The sequence below is a fragment of the Pelobates fuscus genome, chromosome 4 (assembly GCF_036172605.1).
Source record: "Pelobates fuscus isolate aPelFus1 chromosome 4, aPelFus1.pri, whole genome shotgun sequence".
In the NCBI taxonomy this organism is placed as follows: Eukaryota; Metazoa; Chordata; class Amphibia; order Anura; family Pelobatidae; genus Pelobates; species Pelobates fuscus.
The window spans coordinates 221126253-221133395 of record NC_086320.1 but is presented as its reverse complement, the minus strand read 5'-3'; the positions used below and the strand labels follow the sequence as shown (position 1 = coordinate 221133395).

Genomic DNA, 7143 nt, shown 5'->3' with positions numbered 1-7143 from the left:
GCTGTCCTTCCATATGCCCTGTGAGGATATTCAAACAGCTAACTATTAATAACGCTGACTAGTGTAAAAAAGTAAATTTAAACCTATACCCCGAAGTCTGAAGTGGCCATGGAGTGCTCCCTCTGTCATTTACTCCCGGGGTTAACAAATGCAGAGATTCTCAGGAAACATCAACAAATGCACAAAAAGTAATGATTCACAAAACACAAGAAGAAAAAAAACCTTCCCTTCTTACAGGCAACAGGTGTTGGTTAATCTCACACAGTTATTATCTCTCCTCTAATAACATTTGGCTGCATTGGAGCTCATGTGATTTTGTTTTCCTACTATGTAAATGTAGCAGTGCGTCAATGTTACACTTTGCACAGTCAGTCACTATTATTGTGGGAGCTCTCTCTCTCTCTCTCTCACTGCTGGTTAGAGTGCTGCTCAATGAGAGAGAGGGAGCACTCACTCACACTGAGACCGCCACCCGGCCGGGGGAGGAAGGTAACCAGTGTGAGGAAATAGGAAGCGGACAGTGTGAAGAGTGCCCAGCTGGGAGCGCGCACTGGAGGAATGGTGAGAGCGCGCACTGGGAGATTGGTGAGAGCGGTCTGACAGCATGCACCGGGAGACTGGTGAGAGCGGGCCTGGAGCGCGCTCACAGTTATAGTGTGAAGAGGGTGGGCGTGCCCGGCAGGAGAAATGAGGAGAGGGCGGGGGCGCTCAAGCAGCTGTGGGTCCGATCTCCTCCTGCTGCCAGTAAGTGCCCAGGTCACTGTCTGTACATAGACTGGGTGTGGGGTACATGTTATATGTGGTGATTGGGGAGTGACATGTATGTGGGTCCAGCACGGTGGGGTAACTGTGGAAAGGTTGGACTGGGCAGAGTAACTTTATGGAGTGGGCAGAGTAACTGTGTGGAGTGTTTGGAGAGAGTAAAGTAACTATTTAGAGTGGCTCTGCTGGCTGCTCACACACCTGGGTTCCTATGGCAACTCACTCAAGGGCAGAGAAGAGCAGTTAAAAACAAACTGTTCCAAATTGCTCACTTCAGTGGCGGTTGCCATCTTCAAACGGTCGTAGTTTAAATACTATAAATCCTACAGCGAAGAGCTTTATATTGTGAGAATCACAAGACCCAGACCTACATTTTCATGCATAGTATTTGTCTGAAATATTAAAAATGAAGGCACAGTCGCAGTTTAGAAATTGCCCTTCAAATTTGAACTGGCTAGAGTGGAGTTTCAATGAATGCCAATGGAGAGCGTGAGTTGCAAACAAATGGTCATATTGTGAAAACTATCAGGACTATGGCATAGTCGTGGACATTTTTAGTGGCAGCAGGGATAGCTGAACGTTTTGATATATGATTTGTGTAGGTGGGCTTGAAAATGAGGGAGTGGTGACAGTTTAGAAATAATGTCCTGATTTTTCAGCTCACACTCTAGCTTTTGTCAGCTCCCACTCTGGTTTTGAGCATTCCACCATTCATTCCTATGGGACCAATTTCACCACAAAAAGGACGATATTTCTTGAACCATTCGGTGAAACGTTCCACAAAGTAATAGCACACCGATCGGGAACAATCCGCACGTTTCGGCATATTACTGTCTATGTAGTGTAAAAACTGTGGGAGGAGTTAGGGTGGTAAATTTGGCTATAATAAGAATAATATATATGTGAGATAATAGTAAGTGGTTTTGCCATGCAAGAACACTTAACTATAAAATAAATTAAAAAATAAATAAAACAAAAGTAACCATCCACAATGCATTTATCCTTACAAAAAGGCTTTATCAAGTGGAATGATAATAATACCTGGCATAAAGGGTTATCTAGAGTCATAAAAAAATTGAAGAGCGCAGCAGAAATTTCGTCTATCACGTCATGGGGGATTGTCAGAGAAAATACCAAAGATAGCTTGGCTGTAGGGACAGTGGAAATAGGAAGTATAAGGTGGCCTCTAGGTAATTTGTTGCTTAATTTTGAAATAAATACTTAGTGAATAAACCCCTAAACAGTGAATTCCTGCGAATTGGATAACACATTTTAAAAATAAAAAAAATAGTAAAACGACTAAACTGGAGCATATTAAAAATACAGAAAATGTGGCCTATATTCTGTATTTTTAATTCTATACAATTCAGTATTAGTGACCAAAACCCTGAGTGAACATGTTCATTATTCCTTACCAGCCATTACCTGCCATGAGAAATGCAGACAGACTGGTTCTGTAAATAAGGAAATCATTCGTTTTCCACATCACAACTAGAAATACAGCTCTGGCCTGATTTCTATGGAAGGGTCAGTCAGCCTGTGCCATCAGCCAGCTCTCAGCACATGATCCTATGAATAAGGAGCCACGGGGAGGAGGAGGGAGGATCAGTCCTGACAGTGACTGCACACACAGAGGAGGGGCCATCTCAGACACGTCAGGACTCAGAGACCCTGAGAAAGTGAAAGGAAGCGGACACACACAGCAACAGGACCAGGACACTAGCCACAGGGAGCACGGGAGGCCACACTGTCTGAGCCAAGAGTGCCAGTCTGCTCACTGCCAGCACTCATGTCCCACTCACTGGCAGCCTTTACTGTGAGTACCACTTGACCACTTTAAATCCCACTTTGTTTAAATGCCCCTGGTCTGGTATCTGCTTTGGTAAAAGTGCCCTAGAATGTGACCCAGTGATGATGGCATGCAATGGGCATTGTACACTCAGACTGTAAATCCCACGGAGGGGTAGTTTTGTATTCATGGTTGCCTTACCCAGCATATCGGGTCTCTTTCTGTGTGTGTGATTTTTGGGGATTCAGTGTTTTTATGGATGCCCAGTGGCACTGTTTGCAGTGAGATGTGATTAGGTCTTACAGGTGCTAGGTACACTGTCCTACCTCTGAGGCAACTCTGCTGTGATTTTGCTCCCTTTGTAGTCTTTTGAATGAGTGCATTATTATTTATGCATGCTTACTGCAAGCAAGAAAACTGAGGAAGTAGTTTTATACTTGTACTAACATGAGAAATACCTTTTTATATATAATATATATATATATATATATATATATATATATAATTTTTATTTTTTTTTATAAAGTACAACAAACATTTGGTCATTCCATAATTTAGTGTTGCTTTTATTCTGACTTATCGAAATGGTCCAGTTGGAATTTTGCAGCATAATTATAAAAAATTAAAATCCTAAGCTAATGCTTACCGCCAGTGTCCTATTGTTTTATTAAAATAAAGATGTTTCAGGAAGGAACTTTGTATGTTTATCATTATATGCTAGTAATGACTCAGTGTTGTATCATTTTTGGTAAATAGAAAACTTTTTTAGTATTTTAGTAGCCTGGTTTACTATTCAGTCTATAGGTCTTATCTACTGAATCACTACTCCCATTAAGCTTTATGTCAAAGTATGAAATTGTGTGTATCTAACCATTATAGTTTTGAACACATTGAAGTTTTTTTTATTTTATTTTTTTATGCATGCACTAGTTTATGTAATAATTGTACATATTTATAACTCTGTTTAATGTTTACACACATTATCTTGCTGTGTTCAACCTATAGGCAAATGATTTAAATGAACACTCCCAACACAACTTTATCTCAATGTAGTTGTTAGGAGGGCAGGAGTGTCTGTGTGCTAGTTTTCCTTCGGGGTTTAACCCCTTAAGGACACGTGACATGTGTGACATGTTATGATTCCCTTTTATTCCAGAAGTTTGTTTCTTAAGGGGTTAAACAGTTTCAAATTGTTTAATTCTGAGATTGGTTCACCAGCATCCATCAGTGCTGCCTTTCTCACTTGTACGCTTTGATCAGCCTCTAGGCAAACTTCCTCGTGAGGACTTTCAATAATTAAAACACGTTCAGTGTTGCAATGCTTAAAGTTTCTCTATAAAAAGCATCTGATTGGCATAGCTTGGTGATACTCGACAGTCTTCCCTGTTCTGGATAAAAGGGTTGTTTACTGTTGTTTTTTGGCTTGTGCTTTTTTTTTTTTTCTTCAAGGAAGGGGAGATGTATTCCAAGTAATGAACACATATATTTAAACAAACACTATAGGGTCAGGAACACAAACCTGTATTCCTGATCCTGTAGTGTTAAAACCACCATGTAGCCCACCTGGCCCCCACCCCTTCCTAAATATAGTAAAAATTTGTTTAGTTAATATTGCTGCTGCTGGCTCTGCTCCTGATCTGCCTGCTTGGCTGACATCATCATAAGTGATTCTCTGAGCCAATCACAATGCTTCCCCATAGGATTGGCTGAGACTGTCAAGGAGGCAGAGCCAGCACAATCAAACACAGCCCTTGCCTATCAACATCTCCTCATAGTGATGCATTAAATCAATGCATCACTATGAGGAAAGTTAAGTGTTCCCATGCAGAGAGTGGAGACACTGAATGCCAGTCACACTGTGAACACTGCCCCAGGAAGCACCTCTACAGCCATCTGAGGAGTGGTCAGTGGAGTTATCACTAGGCTGTAATGTAAACACCGCATTTTTTTCTGAAAATACAAATGTTTACTGCATGAAGGGAATATTTATATTCACCAGAACAAATACAATATGCTGTAATTGTTATGGTGCTTATAGTGTCTTACTAAAGGAACACTATAGCCACCAGAACTCTCAATGCTCCTAAGTTCCCCCCCCCCCCCTTATGCTCAAACAGTGCTTGCCATGTAATTTCACACACTTGTGTACACAGTCTTGAGTAATTACATTAAAAAAAGACATGGCAATTTATTTTTAGCAATCACCTTGCGCAGAAAACATGAATGAAGTATACTGCAGTGGGGCCAAAAAAACTGACAGCCGAATGTGAAATCATGGAATATCTAAAAACGATATGAAAACCCATAGGGACACCACGATTGGCATATATTTCTCAGCCTTTTCCTGGTCCAGAGCATTTGCTGTAAACACAATACCTGCACAAAGATTTATGCTCTGTTTCTTTATTCACTGAATGGCAACTGTAAGTTTTGGATTTACTTTCAGAGATTTGCAGTGTAAAGGGTTGGAACTCTTTAAGACCATATGAATGAATAGCTGAGACTCGGCTATTGGGTTGGAAATGCCTTTGGTGACGGTCAGGCAGGAAGACAGCCACTAAAGGCATGTTAACCATGCAACTGTATACTTTGCTGTTCCTGCAAAGTGGCAGCGTAGTCATTTGGAGAGTTAAAAAGACAGGGGCATGCCACCCAGACCACTTCATTGGGATGAAGTGGTCTGGGTGCGTGCCTATAGAGTCCCTTTTATTGCATATAGCTTTTGTTACACATGTCAGCAGCGTGATATCAATAAGTTGCCACCAATAAAACTATGCAGATTGATTGTTGGAGTTGTGCAGCCTCTAGGAAAGTCTTGTCCTCTTGCATGTATACGAAGGCTGTGCAGATTCTTATCATTTGACAAGTCTTACAGTTTTTTTTTTCTCGTTATAAAATTAGATCTGAACTGTTAAAAAGCACAGGCCCTCTCCCAGTCTGAGGAAGTCAGCTGTGATTAGAAAGTATAAACAGTCATCATTTATGGCTCGTTCAATGTAATGCAATACTCACACTGCTACAGTCTTTTGGCAGTGGTGCTTCCGTGACTGTATCGGAGAGATTTATCAAAATGTGATTTCAAAAGGGGTAGACCTGTCTCATAGTTGGACAATCTAATCTGGACTTTGAAATCCAATAGAAGCCACCAGAACATTTTGTTTATTGATCTGCTTTTACAACTTTACATCTATTTCCTATTTGGGATAATGGTACGGTAAATCTACTCTTGGTTTTCAAATTCACTTGGTTCTGATTGCTGAAAGCATAGTAGATTGCTACAGATATTTGATAATTTGACATTCTAGTGCAATTAAAGGAAATGTTATAATATTAATTTTAAATACATTTAAACAAAGCACGGTTTTTTTTTTTTTTGTGTACTGTACTCTTTCATGTTTATCACTAGGTAAAACCCCAGCGTGCAGCGTTTAGGATAGCGATGAACGTAATAAAGGAAATAAATGTATTAGCAGGCCTTAGGATAGCTAGACTTAACATTAGACAGAGAGAAAAGCAAGCCGAGGTCATAATAACGGAGAGCAAAAACAAGAACTAGCCAGAATCTGGTACACGGTAATCAGTCAAACAAGCAAACACAGGAAAGGGTTAAAGATAAACACAGGATCAGTAACTAGGCCAAGTTCAATACCAGAAAATACTAAAGGAATCAAGAAATGCACTAAAGAGTACTGGGAACAGAAACCACAATAGGGAACAGAAGATAGAGCCAGGGAAATTTAAAAAAAATTAAATGTGCACCCCAACCCCCATTTTACACACATTACATACCTACACAAAAACACACTGCATTCACTATACACACACTACACAAACACACACTGCATTCACTATATACACACACTGCATTCACTGTACACACACTACACAAACACACACTGCATTCACTGTACACACTGCATTCACTGTACACACTACACAAACACACACTGCATTCACTGTACACACACTACACACACACACTGCATCCACTGTACACACACTAAATGCATGACACAAACACACTCCACATTCACTACACACACTGCATCTAATATACACAAACAGCCTTCACTATACACACACTACATCCACGACACAAACACACACTCTGCATTCACTATATACACCACATCAAACACACACTCTGCATTCACTACACACACTGCATCTAATAGACACAAACACACACACTCTACCTCCAGTACACAAATACACACACCGCATCCCCTTTACATACGCACTCTGCATCCACTACACACACCACTATCTGTATACACACTGCATCTCTGTGGGCGGACTCAGAGGTGGACTCGAGAGCAGCCATGTGGGTGGACTCGGGGGCAGGCCCCGGGGGGGCCAGACCATGAGCTGTGTCAGGGGCCTCACAGTTTCTGATAGCAGCTCTGCATGGGCATCTGCAGCATAGGGCAACGGCCTAATCATTGGAATTTGGAAACTTCCCTTTGAAAACTTTTCTGGAGATGCTCCTATGTGCATAGTTCAAGGTTTCCATATTTTTAACTTTTTTTTTTTTTCTGCATAGCACTAGCAACCAGGGCCGGACCTGGAGCACTTGGCACCCGGGGCGGATC

The 7143-nt window shown here is 41.1% G+C and overlaps 1 protein-coding gene across 1 annotated transcript in view; it reads left to right on the top strand.

Moving 5' to 3' along the window:
• Positions 1-2310: 2310 nt before the first annotated feature.
• The window catches only part of GALNT4 (polypeptide N-acetylgalactosaminyltransferase 4), a 59066-nt gene continuing 54233 nt past the window's right edge, over positions 2311-7143 (top strand). Inside the window, exon 1 of the mRNA XM_063451890.1 lies at positions 2311-2578. The gene's annotated coding sequence lies outside the window, so the exon portion shown is untranslated. The remainder of the gene's footprint in view (positions 2579-7143) is intronic.